The following is a 22,503-nucleotide window of genomic DNA, read 5'->3' on the forward strand; positions in this document are numbered from 1 at the left end:
CAAGATATTCCATGACAAAACCAAATTTACACAACATCTTTCCACAAATCCAGTCCTACAAAGGTTAATAGATGGAAAACTTCAACACAAGAAAGAAAACTAAACCCTGGAAAAAGCAAGAACGTAATCTAATTTCAACTAACTCAAAAGAAGATAGCCACACAAACCTAATTACACCGTTAACAACAAAAATGACAAGAAACAACAATCATTGTTCCCTAATATCTCTCAACATCAATGGATTCATTTCCCAAATAAAAAGGCCTAGACAGACTGGATATATAAAGAGGATCCAGCATTTTGCTGCATATAGGAAACACACCTCAGTAATAATCACAGATACTACCCCAGAGTAAAAGTCTGATACAATTTTCCAAGCAAATATTCCCAAAAAAGCAAGCTGGAATAGCCATTCTAATATAGAATAATCTAATATCTAATGTTGACTTTCATCCAACAGTTATCAAAAAAGATAAGGAAAGACACTTGATATTTGTCAAAGGAAATTCACCAGGATGAACTCTCAATCTTGAATATCTATGCTCCAAATGCAAGGGCACCTACATTCATAAAAGAAACATGACTAAAGTTAAAAGCACTTATTGGACCTCAGAATAATAGTGGGAGACTTCAACACCCACTCTCACCAATGGACAGATCATGGAACGAAACTAAACAGAGACATAGAGAAACTAACAGAAGTTATGAACCCAAATGGATTCACATATATTTATAGAACATTTCAACTCAAAACAAAAGAATAATTTAATAAAAATGAAGGCACAATATACCAAATCTTTTGGGACACAATGAAAGCAGAGCTAAGAGGAAAACTCATAGCTCTGAGTGATTTCAAAAGGAAACTGGAAAGAGCATGTACTAGCAGCTTGACAGCACACCTAAAACACTAGAAAAAAAGGAAGCAAATACATCCAAGAGGAGCACGTGGCAGGAAATGATCAAACTCAGGGCTGAAATCAACCAACTATAAACAAAAAGAACTATACAAAGAATCAACAAAACCAGGAGCTGATTGTTTGAGAAAATCGACAAGAGAGATAAACCCTTAGCCAGACTAACCAGAGGTTGCAGAGAGTGGTCACTAGATCCCACTACAAAAGCCTATATTCAACAAAACTTGAAAATCTGGAGGAAATGGACAATTTTTTAGACAAATACTAGGTACCAAAGTTAAATCAGGAGCAAATAAACCATTTAGACAATCACATAACTCATAAAGAAATAGAAGAAGTCATTAAAAGTCTCCCAACCAAAAAGAATACAGGACCAGATGGGTTTAGTGCAGAATTCTATCAGACCTTCATAGAAGACCTCATACCAATACTGTCCAAACTATTTCACAAAATTGAAACAGATGGAGCACTACCCAATTCCTTCTATGAAGCCACAATTACACTTATACCAAAACCACACAAAGACCCAACAAAGAAAGAGAGCTTCAGACAAATTTCCATTATGAATATCAATGCAATAATACTCAAAAAAATTCTCGCAAAATGAATCCAAGAACACATCAAAATGATCATCCATCATGATCAAGTAGGCTTCATCCCAGGGATGCAGGGATGGTTCAATACACAGAAAACCATCAACATAATCCACTATATAAACAAACTCAATGAAATAAAACCACATGATCATTCTGTTAGATGCTGAGAAAGCATTTGACAAAATTCAGGACCCCTTCATGTTAAAAGTCTTGGAAAGATCAGGAACATACAGCAAACCAGTAGCCAACATCAAACTAAATGGAGAGAAACTTGAAGCAATCCCACTAAAATCAGGGACTAGACAAGGCTGCCCACTCTCTCTGAACCCATTCAATATGTTACTTGAAGTCCTAGCCAGAGCAATTAGACAACAAAAATAGGTCAAAGGGATACAAATTGGAAAAGAAGTCAAAATATTACTATTTGCAGATGATATGATAGCATACCTAAGTGACCCCCAAAATTCTACCCTTTTAAAAAATGGTTTACAGAGATAAACAAAGAACTCACAGGTAAGAGATATTGAATGGCTGAGAAGCACCTAAAGAAATGTTCAACATTCTCAGTCATCAGGGAATTCCAAATCAAAATATCCCTGAAATCCCACCTCACTCCAGTCAGAATGGCTAAGATCAAAATCTCAGGTTGGTGAGGATGTGGAGAGAGAGGAACACTCCTCCATTGTTGGTGGGATTACAAGCTGGTATAACCACTCTGGAAATCAGTGTGGAGTTTCCTCAAAAAATTGGACATAGTACCACTCCTGGGCACATCCACAAAAGATGCTCTAACATATAAAAGGACACATGCTTCTCTGTGTTCATAGCAGCCTTAGTTATAATAGTCAGAAGCTGGAAAGAACCCAGATGTCCCTCAACAGTGGAATGGATACAGAAAATGTGGTACATTTACTCAATGGAGTCCTACTCAGCTATCAAAAACAATGACTTCTTGAAATTTTAGGCAAATGGATGGAACTTGAAAATGTCATCCTGAATGAGGTAACTCAATGACAAAAAAACCCACATATGGTATGCACTCACTGATAAATGGATAGCCCAAAGGCTCAGATTACCCAAGATACAATCCACAGACCACATGAAGCTCAAGAAGGATGACACAAGTGAGGATGCTTCAGTCCTTCTTAGAAGGGGAACAAAAATATTCATAAGAGGGAATACAGAGACCAAGTTTGGAGCAGAGACTGAAGGAAAGGCCATACAGAGACTGCCCCAATTTGGGATCCAGCCCATATACATACAGCCACCAAACCCAGACAATACTGTGGATATCAAAAAGTACATGATGACAGGTGCCTGATGTAGCTGTCTCTTGAGAGGCTATGCTAGAGCATGACAAATACTGAGGTGGATGCTTGTAGCCAACCATTGAATTGAGGATGGGGTCCTCATTGGAGGAGTTAGAGAAAGGATTGAAGGAACCGAATGGGTTGCAAACCCATAGGAACAACAATACCAACCAACCAGAGCTGCTAGGGACTAAACCACCATCCAAAGAGTACACATGGACAGATAGATCTACGGCTCTAGCTGCATATGTAGCAAGGATGGCCTTGTTGAGCACCAATGGGAGAAGCCCTTGGTTCTGCTAAGGGTCGTCCCCTCAATATAGGGGAATGTCAGGGCAGAGAGGCAGGAAGGGGTGGGTGGATGGGTTGGGGAACTCTCTCACAGAAGAAGGGGGGATGGGATAGGGCGTTTATAGACAGAAAATCAGGAAAGGGGATAACATTTGAAATGTAAATAAATAAACAATAGCCAATAAAAAAAGAAGCCTTCTTGTGAGTGTTTGTCTGTAGGCTTGTCTGTCTTCAATGCTGTAAGAGGATCTGTATATGTGTTTATGTCAACGTGTGCTTCCTGTATGTGCCAGAACTCATCTTTGTGCCTGCACAGTTGGCAGATGCTTGCCCATTGTCCTTCATTTAGAGTATGTAACCTATGCCTAGTTAGATATTTACGTTCTGTATGTTACTCTGAAAGGCTTCTTTTGGACTCCGAAGTAAAAGCTCTTATTAAATCAACCTATGTCTCTTGGCAATCTGCTCTTGGCATTTTTCTTTGGTTTTCTTCATTCTCTTAGCCAAAAGCCTAGCACAATCACAGCCTCTTCCTTGTTTTTCTAAGAACATTTTTTCTTCAAAGCAATATGATCATATTCATGCTTCAGTGCCCCAATGCACAGTATGAACTGTAAGCCTAGGGATATCCACCAGGGCGCAGCTACCCCACTCCCAGGACACACACAGGCCTGAGAGAATTCTACAGTGAATCTGTTTGATCCTTGGTTTTATTAGTTGAAAGAAATTTTATAATTGTTTCAAAATCATTGTGATATCAGATTAGTTTGAACTATTTATGACATCTTGGTTTTATTTTGATAGGCCATATGTGTTGTTGAAAATTTAAATCCCAATCTGAGATCCTGTCTTTGACCATTTAGTTTCTGGATAAAAAACATACATAAGTTTTTTTCTTTTCTTTTTTTCTTTTTTTTTATTTTTTGGAGCTGGGGACCGAACCCAGGGCCTTGTGCTTGCTAGGCAAGTGCTCTACTGCTGAGCTAAATCTCCAACCCCCATGCACAAGTTTTATATTTGAGATAATCCTTAAACAATACTAGTGGTGGGCAGATATTTATCCTCTATACTATTAGAATATATTTTTCTGTTGATAGCCTGAGACTATAATTTATTACTTATTGTGTTTTATTTGGGCTGTTCCTAACTTCAATTGGCCAGCCCTCAGGGATACATTTTTATGACTCATCTAAACCACTGTGGCTTTTCTTTCCTCCTCTACCTTCTTCTCCTTGTGGTTCTTCTCCAATCTCCAAGCTGGAATAATCTAAACCCTTTCTATATCTCTTCTCTTGAGTGAATGGCTGTTGGTACCTTTATTTACCGATTAGAAATACCTTGGTGCTAGGGTCACTTGGTCTATGAGCAGACTCCGAGTCTTGGGGGCCTAAACTTAGCATTACAACAGACCTCAACACATATGAATGAACCTCAATACATATGCTTCTGAAAACGTGTCCATTTCTAGCAGATATTTTCAAATTAGTCAAATACTTATTTTAAAGACATTTCCTTCTGATTTTCTGAATTTCATGAGTTTCTGTTTTAATTTTCCTATTTTCATGTTTCATTTCAGTCTTCTCTCTTCTTTTTTAAAATTTGGCTAAAGGATTATCAAGCTTGTTTATTTTTTCAAAGAACCAATGCCACATTCCATTGATTTTTTTTTCATTCCTATTTCACTAATTTCTATCCTGGTTGTGACTGTTTCTCCTTGTCTACTATGTTTGGAATTTGTTTTGTTCTTATTTACCAAGACCTTATATAATGTCCTTGAGTTATTCATTTGGATTCTCGTTTTTTGATGTAGGTGTCTCATACTTTAACTTTCCTCTTAGTCATGCCTTGCTTGTAGCCAATAGATTTTACAGTGTTGCTTCACTCTTATTCAATTCAGGAATGTTTCCTTTTGGAGTTTTATTTCAATGATCCATTTGATAGCTGTTCAATCCCATTGACTGCATATTTTTGTGTTTTTTAATGCAGTTAATATCTAGCCTTATCCCATTGCAGTAAGTTACAAAATAATGAGTTGTTTTATTTTTTCTATCTTTTTTTGAGACTCACTCTGTATTCCAACACATAGTTTATCTTGGGGATTCTCCATGGACTTCTGAAAGAGAGCATGTATCTTCTTAATTAGTATTTGAATGAAAAATTCTGTAGATGTCTTACTGGACAATTTGATTAATGATGATGATTAACCAGTGTTTTCTGCTCACTTTCACTAAATGCCCTGATCATTGATGAAAGTGAGGCACGGAGGCTGTCCATTATTGTTGTGTTGGGACTAATTTATGGTTTTATTTCTAGTAGTGTTTGTTTTGTAAAATCAGGCATGCCTAAAGTGTGTTTAGAATTGCTCTATCCTCTATGGGCCATTCCCTTTATTAGAATGAAGTTCCTACCTCCTTTTTATCTGATTAGCTTTGTTTGAATTTCTTTTCTCAGATATTAAGAGAAACATCTGGTTCTTTTTTTGTTCCACTTGTTTGGAAAAATCTTTGCTGTTAATATTTAATTCTATTAATATAATAAAACTGTTAATATTTTGATCTTTATTTGATGAGGTGAGTTTCTTATAAGCAGCAAAACAATGAATCCTGTTTTCTAATTCAGTGTGTTAAAACTATGTTTAAAAAATGATGTGTATATGTGTGAGCGTGTATGCATGTGTGTGTGTGTGTGTGTGTGTGTGTGTGTGTGTGTGTGTGTGTCTGTGTCTGTGTGTGTGTCGGTATGTGTGCCTGTGTATGCTGGCTGTTTGAAGGCCATAGGTCTTGTACTCTATAAATCTATAAATCTAGACTTGCAGGTAGTTGTGAGCTTATAGAATGGGTTTTCAGAAATGACTCAGAGATTCTGAATAAGCACTGGATTCTATTGTCATATCCCCAGCCTGTCTTTTGATTGAGGAATTGATAGCATTAATATTTAAATTCATGAATACAGGGAAATATCCATCTATTCCTGTTATATTTATTTTGGGTTGTTTATTTTCTTTGTCCTTCTTCGTTTATCCACTGGCTGGGTTTGCATCTTGGTCTTTCAGAACTTGAATTACATTTGTTCAAGTCCTTCTGCTTTTAAGGTCTCCATTGAAAATTCAGCTGCTATTGTGCCTTTATGTGCCCTTTATCTCTTACTGCTTTCAGCCACAATTCTTTGTTCTGTACATTTAGTATTTTGAGTATTTCATGACAAGGATAATTCTGTCCTTCTGTATTTGGTGCCCTGTAAGCCTCATGTACTTACGTCTATTTCCCTAGGTTTGGGAAATTTTTTTACAGCTTTATTAAAGGTATTTTCTATGCTTTTGACCTGGAATTCTTCTCCATCTTATAAAAAATGCTTATAATTCCTAGCTCTTTTTTTTTTTTTGTCTTCCCATGGGCTCTCAGAGATATTTTAGGTTCCACTCATGAGTTTTAAAAAATCCGCCATTTTGTTTAATTGAGTGATCCAATTCTTTTTTTAAAATTTTTTTTATTAATTTGAGTATTTCTTATTTACATTTTGAGTGTTATTCCCTTTCCCGGTTCTGGGCCAACATCCCCCTAACCCCTCCCCCTCCCCTTCTTTATGGGTGTTCCCCTCCCCATCCTCCCCACATTGCTGCCCTCCCTCAACAATCACGTTTACGGGGGGGGGGGTTCAGTCTTAGCAGGACCAAGGGCTTCCCCTCCCACTGGTGCTCTTACTAGGATATTCATTGCTACCTATGAGGTCAGAGTCCAGGGTCAGTCCATGTATAGTATTTAGGTAGTGGCTTAGTCCCTGGAAGCTCTGGTTGCTTGGCATTGTTGTACTTTTGGGGTCTCGAGCCCCTTCAAGCTCTTCCAGTTCTTTCTCTGATTCCTTCAACGGGGGTCCTATTCTCAGTTCAGTGGTTTGCTGCTGGCATTCGCCTCTGTATTTGCTGTATTCTGGCTGTGTCTCTCAGGAGCGATCTACATCCGGCTCCTGTCGGTCTGCACTTCTTTGCTTCATCCATCTTGTCTAATTGGGTGGCTGTATATGTATGGGCCACATGTGGGGCAGGCTCTGAATGGGTGTTCCTTCAGTCTCTGTTTTAATCTTTGCCTCTCTCTTCCCTGCCAAGGGTATTCTTGTTCCCCTTTTAAAGAAGGAGTGAAGCATTCACATTTTGATCATCCGTCTTGAGTTTCATTTGTTCTAGGCATCTAGGGTAATTCAAGCATTTGGGCTAATAGCCACTTATCAATGAGTGCATGCCATGTGTGCTTTTCTGTGATTGGGTTACCTCACTCAGGATGATATTTTCCAGTTCTAACCATTTGCCTACGAATTTCATAAAGCCGTTGTTTTTGATAGCTGAGTAATATTCCATTGTGTAGATGTACCACATTTTCTGTATCCATTCCTCTGTTGAAGGGCATCTGGGTTCTTTCCAGCTTCTGGCTATTATAAACAAGGCTGCTATGAACATAGTGGAGCACGTGTCTTTTTTATATGTTGGGGCATCTTTTGGGTATATGCCCAAGAGAGGTATAGCTGGATCCTCAGGCAGTTCAATGTCCAATTTTCTGAGGAACCTCCAGACTGATTTCCAGAATGGTTGTACCAGTCTGCAATCCCACCAACAATGGAGGAGTGTTCCTCTTTCTCCACATCCTCGCCAGCATCTGCTGTCATCTGAGTTTTTGATGTTAGCCATTCTCCCTGGTGTGAGGTGAAATCTCAGGGTTGTTTTGATTTGCATTTCCCTTATGACTAAAGATGTTGAACATTTCTTTAGGTGTTTCTCAGCCATTCGGCATTCCTCAGCTGTGAATTCTTTGTTTAGCTCTGAACCCCATTTTTTTAAAGTCTTTTTTTTTCTTTTTTTCAGAGCTGGGGACCGGACCCAGGGCCTTGTGCTTGCTAGGCAAGCGCTCTACCACTGAGCTAAATCCCCAACCTGAACCCCATTTTTTAATAGGGTTATTTGTCTCCCTGCGGTCTAACTTCTTGAGTTCTTTGTATATTTTGGATATAAGGCCTCTATCTGTTGTAGGGTTGGTAAAGATCTTTTCCCAATCTGTTGGTTGTCGTTTTGTCCTAACCACAGTGTCCTTCGCCTTACAGAAGCTTTGCAGTTTTATGAGATCCCATTTGTCGATTCTTGATCTTAGAGCATAAGCCATTGGTGTTTTGTTCAGGAAATTTTTTCCAGTGTCCATGTGTTCGAGATGCTGCCCTAGTTTTTCTTCTATTAGTTTGAGTGTATCTGGTTTGATGTGGAAGTCCTTGATCCACTTGGACTTAAGCTTTGTACAGGGTGATAAGCATGAATCGATCTGCATTCTTCTACATGTTGACCTCCAGTTGAACCAGCACCATTTGCTGAAAATGCTATCTTTTTTCCATTGGATAGTTTTGGCTCCCTTGTCAAAAATCAAGTGCCCATAGTGTGTGGGTTCATTTCTGGGTCTTCAATTCTGTTCCATTGGTCTATCTGTCTGTCTCTGTACCAATACCATGCAGTTTTTATTACTATTGCTCTGTAATACTGCTTGAGTTCAGGGATAGTGATTCCCCCTGAAGTCCCTTTATTGTTGAGGATAGTTTTAGCTATCCTGGGTTTTTTATTATTCCAGGTGAATTTGCAAATTGTTCTGTCTAACTCTTTGAAGAATTGGATTGGTATTTTGATGGGGATTGCATTGAATCTGTAGATAGCTTTTGGTAAAATGGCCATTTTTACTATATTAATCCTGCCAATCCATGAGCATGGGAGATCTTCCCATCTTCTGAGGTCTTCTTCAATTTCTTTCTTCAGAGTCTTGAAGTTCTTATTGTATAGATCTTTTACTTGCTTGGTTAAAGTCACACCGAGGTACTTTATATTATTTGGGTCTATTATGAAGTGTGTCGTTTCCCTAATTTCTTTCTCGTCTTGTTTCTCTTTTGTGTAGAGGAAGGCTACTGATTTATTTAAGTTAATTTTATACCCAGCCACTTTGCTGAAGTTGTTTATCAACTTTAGTAGTTCTCTGGTGGAACTTTTGGGAGTTCCAATTCTTATAGTCTTCCTCGAGCCCCTGGAATCCTGTCTTCCACTTGATCCATCGTGTTGGAGAGACTTTCCACTGATCTTTTTGTTAGACTTTGTGGTTTTTCAAGTATTATTTTGGTTTATATTTTCTTCAGTATTTCTGGATCTTCATTGAATTTTATTTTCATTTCTTGAATTGTTTTATTTCATTCAGCTTTTTATGGGGCTTATGTATTTTTCATTATTTTGAATCATTTGCACTGTGTTCGTCTCTGTGTGTGTCTGTGTTGTGTGTCTGTGGAAGTGAGAGGAACTGGATCTCTCTGGAATTGTGGTTATAGGCAGTTGTGAGCTGTCCACTGTGGGTGCTAGGGAGAGAACTTAAGTTCTCTGCAAGAGTGGTACACACTCTTAAGCACTAAGCCATGCATGTCTTCAATCCCTGTTTACATTTTCTTGATTTTCATTATGGCTTCTTTGATTTCCCTGAACATTCAATCATTCCTTTGAACCCACAGCCTTGAGTGGCATTCGAGTTGATCATATTGGAAAGCATTATTATGGGGTTAATAATTCTTGTAGAAGACATGTTGTCTTGTCTTTTTTATATAGTTTGTGTTGTTCTGATAGGACTTTGGCATCTAGAGTTAGATCACTGGGGTATCTCACTTTGTTGAATGGTTGTTTTGACCTCTATTTGCTATTTCCTGCTTTGGAAAGTTTTCAGTGAATTGAATACTCAAAGTTCATTCTTGGGAACACAGTGCTGCTTCATGAATGGGAATGAAGATATTAGCTTTGCTTAGTTAGAAAAAGGCCCTGAATCTCTTTTTTATCTTTATTAACTTGAATATTTCTTATTTACATTTTGATTGTTATTCCCCTTCCCGGTTTCTGGACCAACACCCCGCTAACCCCTCCCCCTAAGGCCCTGAATCTTACATTGCTTCTGAGCACTCTGTAGAACAGGCAGGCTCTGCCCAGTGTTCTTTAAAAATCAATTTTATAGTGCCAGAGAAAGTAGAGATGAGTCCCACCCATGCACAGGTTCTGGATCCAGGTCTTCAGGTGGTGATATTAGGATCTCAGAGAGAAAGGAAGGTGAGAACTGCCTGTGTAACAAGGAAAGGGATTGTCCATGTCCTCAGATGGGAGGAGGGCATGAGGCCATCTGTGGAACAAGTGAAAAGCTTTCTTCTCATTCTTAGACATCAGAATTGGGGTTTCCGAATGAGAGTAAGGCTACCTGTGGCACAGGTTTCCAATTGTGGTGCTGATGTCCCAGAAGGAAAGGGAAAGGAGAGATATCTATGCAAGGGGTGGGACAGGTTCCTCTCATGTTAAGATTCTTTATATTTTTTAATGGAAATTTGTTGCAGTAAATATCAAAAAAGGAACACCATCTCACACTATCACCAGCACTGTCGGGCCACGTAGCCTCAGCAGGTTGTTCTCATTTCAGCCAAACTGGACAGACTGTCCGGCCCAGAGCTCTCCAAACATCTCCACCTGCTAAGTTCCCAGTTTCTATCCCACACCACAGCCAGCTACTCTCTAGGCCCTGCAGTGATCTCCCCGCCTTGGCTAGCCCTGGCATTAATGACCCTTCTAGTTCCCATGGCAGGTCTGTGCAATGCCAGCCCCATGTAAAGAACCTATCTCATGGCTGTCTTGCTGCTGACTCTGCTCAGTCACAATTCCCAGTAACCTAGCAAAATCAAACCTCTAGAAGCTTGTAATTTATCAATAAGGTTTATATGAATAAATTCTGACCCCACAAAATGTCCACACAATAAACTCAGAGTCAATTGATATTGCTATAAACTGCCTACCTAGATAAGACAAATTGTCCTCTAATAATCCATCCCTTATAACTACCTAGGGCTATTTAAAGCCACACAGATCTGGGTCATCCTTCTCCTCCTTCAACTTAGTCCTTCTTTCTCCTCCTACCTCTCTCATTTCTCAAAAACTCTGCACCTGCTTTCTTTTTTCAGTGCCTAGTCACAGACCTCGCCTTATCTTGTGCCTGCCTTCACCTACATATAGACATTAACCCACAGAAAATAAGATTCTTCTCTCATACAATACATCCCAACCATACTTTTCTTCTTCCCTCTACCCCTTACTGCTGGGGGCCAGCCCCGGATCATCTCTTTTCTTGTTCTTGGTTCTTCTCGAGGGAGAAGAGCATTGGTGTCTTATAAGAAATTTAGGGTTGCTGTAATAAAATAATAAAATGTTTTCCTATCTCAATCCTAAGTCGCTTTGCTTCAGTAGCTCACCTACATTCTGAGCTCCTCTGAGGTAAGAAATTGTTTAGCAGTTTGTCCCAACTAGCAGGAGTTTAGGTAAAATAGCCTTTGTTCTATCTCTGAAGGAATTGCTCAGCTTTAACTTTGAGCCTGCAAGTTGAAGAAGCAGGAAGAAAAAGGGACAGTTGGCAAAGCAATTCTAGAGTCTAATTTTAAGTTGTAAAAAAGTTTCCTATGGTATTTTCTAGTTCCACCCATTTGCCTGCAAAACTTATGATGCCCTCATTTTTAATAGCTAAATAGTATTCCATTTTATGAATGAACCAATTTTCTGTATTCATTCTTGCTTGAGGGACATCTGGGTTGTTTCCATCTTCTGGCTATCACAAATAAAACCGCTATGGACACGGTGGAGTTCATGTCCCTGTGGTGGAACACCTTTTGGGTATATGCCCAAGAATGGTATAGCTGGGTGCTCAGGTAGATCTATTTCCTATTTTCTGAGGAAACTCCAGATTGGGATTAAGAAGACAGGGATAAGGAGAATAAAGCTAAGAAAGAGGCTATGAGGAGAGAAATGTTCTCTTCTTTTTGTCCTCAGTACTTACACATCTTTCAGAATACGTGCTAAAACATTTGTTACAAGTTTACAAATAAATTCAAATCATAAAACTAATAAATCATTGCTCTCAGTAAAATGTTGTCACATCTCAGCCTTGCTGTGGCCCTTCTGACTAGCCTGGTTTAATTCCTAGCAACCACATCAGGTAACCTAGGCATGTTTACATATATCTGGATATGGCCTGCTCAGCATAGTATCCTGGCAACAGTGATGACTATGGCTATTCTGCTGAGATACAGTAAGGACCTGAGGATGGAGAAAAGGTGCAATGGGTGATAAGTAAGCAATTTGCAATATTAGATGGAGAGTAGTTCCCTAATGAGAGTCCAGTGTTGTAGATGTGGAATGAATGAGGAAAAGGTTCTGAACAATTTTGGATGTTCATGTGAGTTAATGAGTCATCTTTATTACAAAATCACAAAATGTTGCATGCTTTTCTAAATGTCCGAACTAAATGACAGTTCAATGCAATGAAAATTGCTGTATATGGAGAAGTTTCGAGTAGAAGACAAGGAGAGCAGTATACAAAAGGGCTAAATGTGAATGCTTATTAACTAAACACAAAAGAGGGCACTAGACAAAATAGCTAAGTGCAGTATTTGGGAGAAAATCTGAATGAGCTGTTAACATTTTAAATTAACACAGATAGCATTTTGAGGCATGAAAATAAGTGCATCCACCAAATGTTTAGTTTTTAAATTTCAGTTAAGATGTTGAAGATAGAAAAGGCCGTGCATATTAGTCACGGTTCTCTAGAGTCACAGAACTTATAGACTGCCTCTACATATTAGGGGAATTTATTGTAATGACTTACAGTCTGCAGTCCAACTAACCCAACGACGGGCAGCTGTGAATGGGAAGTCCAAGAATCTAGTAGCTGTTCAGTCCCACAAGGCTAGTCATTTCAGCTGGTTTTCTGTTTAAGCTGGAGGCCTGAAGAGGTAGGTTCCAACAGATGTGCTGGCAAATAAGTACAAGCCGGTGAAGAAGCACCGGTCTTCCTTCTTCCAATGCCCTTATGTAGGCCTCCAGCAGTAAGTGTGGCCCAGAACAAAGGTGTATACTACCAGGACTGGGTTTGGAAATTACTTTGCCCCATGTTGGCCTTGAACTCAGTGGATGGCTTGCCTCAGTCTTCTGGGATTAAGGTGTGTAATACCTTGCCTGGGTCTGAGCATTTCATGGCCACTATGCCTCAAGTCTTCCACGACAAGATCCGAGTCAGAATCTTGTATATTCCAGCCTCAAGATGTGGATCACAGGTGTGCCCTCCATTTTGGGATTGTAGTTCATTCCAAATGTGGTCAAGTTGACAACCAGGACTAACCATTACACCATGTAAAAGACATAGGCAGTGAAATAGAAGGAAAATTATGGGAAATGGTCTTGGAAAATCTCTTCAGTAGGAATGATGATTAAACTCTTAAGACATAGGCAACATTTTACATCAGGAGAGGGAAACCACACCAGACATTTCAAAAACATGGTCTAGGCCAGGGTAGTTGTGGTGAATAAAACAGGATTAGATTATAGTCAAGAGAAAACATGAGAAAAGAAGAACAAGTCAACAGTTATAAATAAACCTTCAAAGATTTTTCCCAATGAGAAAGAGAATAGAAATAATCCCTTGGTCAAGGCATAATGAAAAAAGAATGTTCCCCATTCTGTAAGCAGTGTTTGCATTTTGATTGTTTCTATTGCAGTGCAGAGGCTCTTTAATTTCCTATAATCCGTTTATCAATTCTTGAGATTATGTCTTGGGATATTGGGGTTCTTCCTCAGAAAGCACTTCTCTGATTGTCTATTATCAAATTTCAAAGTCTATGGTATTTCATCACTCCTGATGGGCAGGTCTGAAATAAATATTGTTAAAGTTTAAGGGAAGTTTTTGCAACTCTTTTGATCTGTATCTATTCACATGATGTTGATCTTGAAAGGACTTGTGCAATTGTTCTCCTTTGACCTTTGCTATTTTCTGAAAGAACAATCTGGTGACTTAAAGATGTAAGGAGAGAGGAGCAGAGGAAAATGCTCTTTGGCCTCAGAAAACATTCTTTGATTTTATCACAGACAACTTTCAGCCTGGGTTGGAGAGTATTCCTCATTTAACCTTCATTCTGTTCACCTATTTTGTACAGAGCAAGTTTGTATGTCCTGAATGAAACAGTTGTTTAGGAATATCATAATGAATTTAATCTACTTATACTGAATCCGAACATCCGAACAACTACTGGAATATAGAGCAGGACCTTGTCTAGGACAAATAAAGCCTGCCCTGTGTTCTGTTGGATCTGTGTCCCCTGCATGGACCATTTTTTAGAAAAGATAACAGAAGTTCTGGACTCAGAGAGAAGTATTTAGAGTCAGTTTTATTTCTTTCCTAATCTCTTCATATGTTTCCTAATACTTCTCTATGGTTTACTTCCTCCTATGATTCATATGCTTTGAAAACTTCACAAGGAATACCAGAAATATGTTAAGTGATTGAGAAATAAAGATCAAATATGTTATTACAGTTTATCAAGTGTCATGCATGAATGATCCAAGGCAACAATATGCATATGTACACACACACACACACACACACACATACACACACACACACACACATACACACACAAACACAGAGGGAGAGAGAGACAGAGACAGAGACAGAGAGACAGAGACAGAGAGACTGAAAGGAGAACAGAAGATCTTACTATTATCAATTACCTTAAAACAGAAACTCAGACTTGAGTTATTTGAGAAAGAGGAAAGTGTTTATGTTATTGAGTTAACCAAACCACCAATTTCATCCTTACTAAAAAACAAAAGTCTTACAAGTGAGTGATTTTTTTTCCTGATTTTGATGTAAGAATTTGATGGATCAAATCAATGTCGTCTTTAAGACGATGCTTGGAATTAGAGAGAACTTTAAAATTATACATGAAGAGAACATCAGGAGACCAGGTTTCTAGATTCAGACTAGAGGTCCTCAGTTAAGGGTGGGAAGCAAGTACGATAAGAGCAGTCCTCTGGCTCTCGTGAAGCCAGAGTTACTGCAGGCAACACAGCTTCCATCCCCAGTATCTGCAAAAAAACTAAGAAACTGGAACTTTAGCTCAATCAGTATCAAAGGTCAGGATGACATGGTGCTTTGACTTCTGCGGCCCTAGCAGCTCATTACAGGGTGGAGAGTCTATACACACATCAATATATTTGTCCCAGGAGGCAAAGGTTGGGCCTGTTGTTCTCAACCCAGTTCTAGATAATACACAGACTTCAGCCAGGGGGTCTGGCATTTGGCCTACTGCCTGCAGAAGATTCACATAATCTAAATGTTGGCTAGGTTTTTTTTTTTTTAATTCCATCAGGTTGACTTAGAGAGCAGCATGTAGTCCTAACCGTAGTTCTGTTGCCACTTAAACAAGACTAGACCTCTCCAGAATTTGATAATTATTACCAACCTTTACCAAATCATATAGCTTAACTCCATGCCAACATTCCTCTAGGAATATTCACTAGAAACAGAAAAACCAACTTGAGTCAGAAGAAAGGAAAGTCAAACCTAAAGATGACCTCATTCTAGCAGATGTACAAAGTATGATCTTAAAACACAAAGAATATAACATGACATAAAATCAACCAAGACACATACTATGAAAAGACATAGGAAACCATAATTATTAAAACAAAAAGTACTACGGAGAACACAAACATTAACACCCAAAAGTAAAAAACATGATGGTCATAATCAACAGAGACATTTTGATAATAACTTAAATACCAATGGTATCTCAGACTGAGTGAAAGGACCAAAGGACAAAACTCATTTGCTGGCTTGAAAAATACAGCTTTAAAGACAGACAGCACCTTAGAGAAAAAGTTTGAGCAAAAGATCTCCAATCAACTGTGGAACAGGAAGCAAGCAGGGTTTGGTGGCCTAATATCTGACAAAATAGACTATATACTAAAACCAATAAAAAGTGATAAATCAGAACACTTCATTCTAATCAAAGGAACAATTAAACAAGAAGTCACTGGTGTTCTTAGCATGTTTGCACCAAACTCTAGGGTGGCCAGTTTCATAAGAAGAAGAAAAAAGTCTACTACTTAATTTAAAGACACCGATTAACATGAGTTAGGAGTACGTGGTTTCAATATCCCACTTTCTCCAATACACTGGTCATCTGAGTAAAAATAAATGAAAAAAACATCAGAAATTAGTTGACACTATACATCAAATGGATTTAATATATATTGACGAAATATTCCACTGAAATACCAATGAACATACATTCTATTCAGCATCGAATGAAAAAAAATTAAAAATAACCCATATCCATGTTCTCAAAATTAGTCTTTGTACATTCTATGACATTGAAATAATACCCTGCATTCATTATGATCACAGCAAAGCAAAACCTACAATTGACAGCAAACAAAGGCTTATAAAAGAGGTGTTTAAAGAGAAATTAATAAATTCCTTTGGGGTTGGGGATTTAGCTCAGTGGTAGAGCGCTTGCCTAGCAAGCACAAGGCCCTGGGTTTGGTCCCCAGCTCCGAAAAAAAAAAAAAAAAAAGAAAAAAAAATAAATTCCTTAAAGATATACAGGAAAATACCACTAAACAGGGGAAGGGAATAAATAAAGCTGTTAATGACAAGAAACTGCACATAGAAGCAATAAAGAAAACACAAAACTGGTGGAATCCTGGAGATGGAAAACCAAGGGAAGAAACAAGGAGTAGCAGATGCACGCATCATCAAAAGAAAACAGGAGACGGCAGAGAGAATCTCAGACATAGAAGATACAGTTTTTGAAACTGATACCTCAGTCGAAGAAAACGTTAAATTTAAAAATTTCCTGACACAAAACATCCAGGAAATCTGGGATATCGTGAAAAGACCTAACCTAGGAATAATAAGAATATCTTTCTTAGAAGGGGGAACAAAAATATTCACAGGAGGAAGTAGGGAGACAAAGTTAGAGCAGGGACTGGAGGGAAAGCCTTTCAGAGACTGCTTCATCTGGGGATCCAGCCCATATACAGCCACCAAACCCAGACAATATTGCTGATGCCAAGAAGTACATGCTGATGGGAGTCTGATATAGTTTTCTCCTGAGAGGCTCAGCCAGAGCCTGACAAATACAGAGGTGGATGCTCACAGCCAACCATTGAACTGAGAACAGGGTCCCCAGTGGAAGAGTAAGAGAAAGAATTGAAGGAGCTGAAGGAGTTTGCAACCCCATAAGAAAAATACCAACCAACCAAAGCTCCCAGGGACTAAGCCACCATCCAAAGACTACACATGTACAGACCCATGGGTCCAGCTTTAATTTTTTTTACAGTCCAGTCATTATGCCCCTCCTGGTCCACCCTCCAGCAGTTCCTCATACCATTCCTTGTCCCCCATCTCCAAGAGGCTGTTTCTACTGTCCACACTCCTCAACACCTTGCTAGACCTCCCCATTCCCTGTGGCTTCAAGTATCTCAAGGGTTAAGTGTATTTTCTCTCATTGTGGCCAGACCAGGCAGTCCTCTGCTGAATATAAGCAGAAAATATTTTTAACAGAATCATAGAAGTGTCCCAACTTAAAGAACAGACGCCTATAAACATACAAAAAGCTTAGAGAACACCAATTAGACTGGATCAGAAAAGAAAATCCTCTCACCACATAATAATCAAAACACAAAATCTATACAACAGAAAAAAAGAATAGTAAAAACAGCAAAGGAAAAAGGACTGGTAACATCTAAAGGCAAACCTATTAGAATTAGACCCAACTTCTCCTCAGAGACTCTAACGACTAAAAGAGCCTGGACATTTATGTGACAACCTCTAAAATACCCCAGAGAGACCAACCTAGACCACTCCTCCCAGCATAACTCTCAGTCATCAGTGATGGAGGAAAGATAGTTCAAGACAAATCCAAATTCAAAGAGTATCTATCCACAAATCCAGCTCAGCAGAAAATACTACAAGAAAAACTTCAACACAAGGAATATAACTCCTTCCAAGGAAACACAGGAAATAAATAATTTCATACCAGCAAAAACAAGGGAAGCAAACAAATGGTACCTGTCTTAGCTAAGGTTTTACTTCTGTGAAGAGACACTATGACCAAAGTAATTCTTATAAGGACAACATTTCATTGGGGCTGGCTTACAGGTTCAGAGGTTCAGTTCATTATCATCAAGGTAGGAGTATGGCAGTGTCCACACAGACATGGTGCAAAAGGAGCTGAGAATTCTGCCTCTTTTTCTGAAGTCTTCCAGGCAGCTAGGATGAGGGTTTAAAAACCCATACCTATAGTGACACACTTAGTCCAATAGGACAACACTTTCTAGTAGTGGCACTCCCTGGGCTGAGCATTTACAAACCATCACAGCACCTAGAAGATTGGTAGAGGATCTTCACCAACCCTCCATCTGACAAAGGGCTAATATCCAAAATTTATAAAACACCCAAAAAGGCAGATACCAGCAATCTAAATAACTCAATTAAAAAATAGGGTACAGAGCTAAACAGAGAATTCTCACCAGAGGAATCTCAAATGGCTAAAAAGCATTTAGAGAAATTTTCAGAGTCCTTATCATCACAGAAATGCAAATCAAAACAACTTTGAGCTTCTATCTTACAGCCATCAGAATAGCTAGTATCAAAAACTCAAGAGATAGCACATGCTGGCAAGGATGTGGAGCAAAGGGGACACTTTTCCATTGCTAGTGGAAGTGCAAAATTGTAAAACTACTTCTGAAGTCAATTTGTCTGTTTCTCAGAAAACTCAGAATAGTTCTACCTTAAAAGCAAGCTATTCCACTCCTGGGTATATACCGAAAAGATGCTCCAATATCTTCCATAGACAATTGCTCAATGGTGCAATTTATTCCTAATAGCCAGAAACTAGAAACAACCTAGATGTCCCTCAACTGAAGAATGGATAAAGAAAATGTGATACATGTGTATAGTGGAATACTACTCAGCTATTAAAAACAAAGACATCATGAATTTTGCAGGCAAATGAAAAGACACACATTGTATTTACTGTTAAGTGAATATTAACAATATTATCCAACCGATAAGTGACCCAACTAGAGACTGATCCCAAGGGCAAGCACCAATCCCTGACACTAATTAATGATACTCTGTTATGGTCGCAGACTGGAGTCTAACATGGCTGTCCTATGAGAGCTGACTCAGACAGATGTAGTCATCCACAGTCAAACAGTGGATGGAGCTTGGGACATTTACGGAAGAACAGGAAGAAGTACGGCAGGCCTGGTGGGGATGGGAACTTCACAGGAAGACCGATAGTGTCATCTCACCTGGACCCTTGAGGCTCTCTGAGACTGAACAACCAACCAAAGAACATACACAACTGGACCTAGCCCCACCCCCCCGCACATATGTAGCAGATGTGCAGCTTGGTCTTTAAGTGGGCCTTAACAACTGGAGTGGCAGGGGGTGGGGAGCTATCTCAAAAGCTGTGATAAGTTTTTCTAGTTGGGCTGTCTTGTCTGGCCTCACTGGGAGAGGAAGCACCTAGCCTCGCAGAGACTTGAAGTGCCTGGGTGGGGAGCCCCTACCTGCTCAAAGGAGAAGGGGAGGGGGATAGGGAAAGAATTGTGGGAGGGGGGGTTACCAGGAGTGGGGCAGTAAGTAGGATGTAAAGAGAATAAATAATAAATGAATGAATGAATGAATGAATAAATAAATAAATAAATAAATAATAAAAAGAACTGTACACACTCACATAATGTCTGTGACACCAGGCACGTCTCCACATACAAAGTCTAAAACCAAGTGGAAGAAGAAGAAAAGTACTTCTTCAGTCAAATGCCATAGTAATAAAGAATTATTTCATTTCAGTCAAAGGGGGGGGCGCAGATTTACTGAGTGGGATTCCATTTGCGCAAGAATTAAGGTCAACAATAGACAACCGCGTCTTCACAAAACTGAAAAGCTTCAGCACAGCTAAAGGGACACTCAGCTGGGTGTTGGGGAAGCCCACAGAAATAGGAGGAAAAGTTACCATCTATATATCTGGGGATTAAAATCAACAATATTTTTCACTGACAGAATCATCCTATGAAGCCATTATTATTCTGATGCCCAAACCAGGTAATGGCTCTTTAGAAAAGAAAAACAAAGATCAAGTCCTTTGATGAACAGACATGCAAAAATTCTCTACAGAATACCTGCAAACTGAATTCAGTCACTTGTTAAGATCATACCTTATGACCTTAATTGGATAAACATATGTAAACAATAACTGTAATATATAACAAATAATTTAGAAGCTCCTAGGATCCAACAAAGACGGCATGCACTGAAATACCCAACAAAGGGGGTGAGAGGACCTGTAGAGATCATATCTAGAGGTTAGGCATGGTGGCTGGTTGAGGAATGAGGCCACTTACCTGCCTCAGAAACATTAATCCAGAATTGTTCCTGTCTAAAGGAAATGCAGGGACAAAGAGTGGAGCAGAGACTGCAGGGAAGGCCATCCAGAGACTCCCACTTAGGGACTCATCCTATCTGCAGACACCAAACCCAGACACTATTGCTAATGCCAAGAAGTGCATGCTGACAGGAGTCTGGTACGGCTGTTTCCTGAGAGACTCTGCCAGAGCCTGACCAATACAGATGAGGATGCTCACAGTCAACCATCAGACTGAACACAGGAACCCCAGTGGAGGAGTTAGGAGGACTGGAGGAGCTGAAGGGATTTGTAACCCCATAGGAAGAACAACAATATCAACCAAACAAAACGCCCAGAGCTCCCTAGGACTAAACCATCATCCAAAGAGTATGCATGGAGGGACCCATGGCTCCAGCTGTATATGTGGCAGAGGATTTCCTTATCCTGCATCAATGCGAGGGGAGGCTCAGTGCCCCAGCATAAGAGAATGCTAGGGCAGTAAGGAGGAAGTAGGTGGGTGACTCCCTCATAGAAGCAGGGGAAAGGAGGTCTGGGATTGGGGGTTTGCGGAGGAGAAACTGGGAAAGGGGAATAACAATTTAAATGTAAATAAATAAAATTACCAATAAAAAAGGATAAAAATAAAATAGTTCAGTATGACCTCTGTGTGAATGAACGTTCTGTAGACATCATGAATAGATTGAGCATGTCTCAGAACAAAAAAGGCTTAAGACAAAGTCTAGGGGCAACATTAAATTAAATAGAGACAAACTGGGGGTGTTTTTTCTGCAATCAGTAACAAGAGAAAGAGGCCTACTCTGACTTCTCTTATTCAATATAGTTACCAAAGCGTTAGCTAGAGCAATTAGACAAATGGACGTCATTAAAGAACAGAAACTGTCAAATCATTTCTATTTGCAGATGGCATGATTTAGGACTCTCTGGAGTCTACTAGCCAACTCTTAGGACCAATCAGCACCTGAAGTAGAGACTCGGGGTATAAAATTAATATAAAAACCATTGGCCTTCATACATGCTAACACTGTATCCTCATGGGAAAAAAGTTCCATTCATAACAGCTACAAAATATAAGTACCTAGGTATACATCTAACCAAAAGGATAAAATAAGTATACTCAGTGGTTATTTGAGAGGCTTCCTTAATACAGCTGTGTAATGTTTTAATGTTTGAGATCATTATGATGAAACAATTTTATAATTCAATAAAATATTTTAAGAATTCTACCCAGGTACCAAGCAATGGTGTCAATTTTCTTTTGAGCATGAAAAAACTTGGATTCTTTTTCAAAATTACATTGTGTGTTTTTCCATTGGGAAAAGAATCAAGTGCTTTGGATAATGTGTTGTATTCATATTCTCAGAGAAACTAACATGTGAACAAACACATTTGGATGAACGCTGCAATCCACTTCTAAAAACGAAACTTGTTATTTCAGCACTAGTATAATATAATGTATAAAAAATATAATGTATACTTTCTGGGAAGTTTTAAATACAATCTTTAAAACACAGGAGTCTAGAGCGAATTGAATTCCTACCTAGGTCTTTGTTTGCTTCTTTCTTTCTTCTTTTTTCACTTTTTTTTCTTTGCTATTTGTGTAGGACAGTGACCTGCAGAGATAGTTAATCATCATTGAACTGAAAAAGCTGAGAGGCTTTAAAGTGGGACTTCCCAAGCAGGTACAGGTTAGACATGCCACGCTTGCTCTAGAAGCCTGAGCTCAGGTAAGATGCTCTTCAGGGTTTCTTCTCAATACAGAGGAAATATATGGGAGTGCTCATGGTACCTGGCATAAGATGGTGTAGCTTGGCGCTTCTGTGCAGCTCTCAGAGCCTGTTACTAATCCCTTCAGGAGACAGATGTGGCCTGGGTTTCCACAGTCCCAAATTACAGCAAGTAATAGATAATTTTTAACAGGGTTTGAAAATCAATTCCCAGTTCTGTTTAGATGAATAAAACTTCTAGTCTGGGACAGTGAACCATGGGTTGCCTCCATAACATTCACTATGGACAATCACACAGAATGATGAATTGATTTCCTCCTCCTCTCTCTCTGTCTCTCTCTGTCTCTGTCTCTCTTTGTCTCTGTCT

At 39.2% G+C, this 22,503-nt stretch overlaps 1 protein-coding gene and 1 long non-coding RNA gene across 5 annotated transcripts in view; one reads left to right on the top strand and one right to left on the bottom strand.

The window, feature by feature from the left end:
* LOC134486861 (uncharacterized) overlaps positions 1–22,273 on the bottom strand; it is a 53,625-nt gene extending 31,352 nt beyond the window's left edge. Inside the window, exons 1-2 of the long non-coding RNA XR_015687137.1 lie at positions 22,199–22,273; positions 21,950–22,022 (exon numbers count right to left, since the gene is read on the bottom strand). This is a non-coding gene — a long non-coding RNA (uncharacterized LOC134486861). The remainder of the gene's footprint in view (positions 1–21,949; positions 22,023–22,198) is intronic.
* Slco1b2 (solute carrier organic anion transporter family member 1B2) overlaps positions 22,063–22,503 on the top strand; it is a 68,547-nt gene continuing 68,106 nt past the window's right edge. For 3 of the 4 annotated variants that reach the window (NM_031650.3, NM_001270586.1, NM_001270587.1), the window contains 1 exon segment: positions 22,097–22,136. The gene's annotated coding sequence lies outside the window, so the exon portion shown is untranslated. 4 annotated transcript variants of the gene reach the window in all.

Source organism: Rattus norvegicus, chromosome 4 (assembly GCF_021556685.1).
Source record: "Rattus norvegicus strain SHRSP/BbbUtx chromosome 4, alternate assembly SHRSP_T2T, whole genome shotgun sequence".
Classification (NCBI taxonomy): Eukaryota; Metazoa; Chordata; class Mammalia; order Rodentia; family Muridae; genus Rattus; species Rattus norvegicus.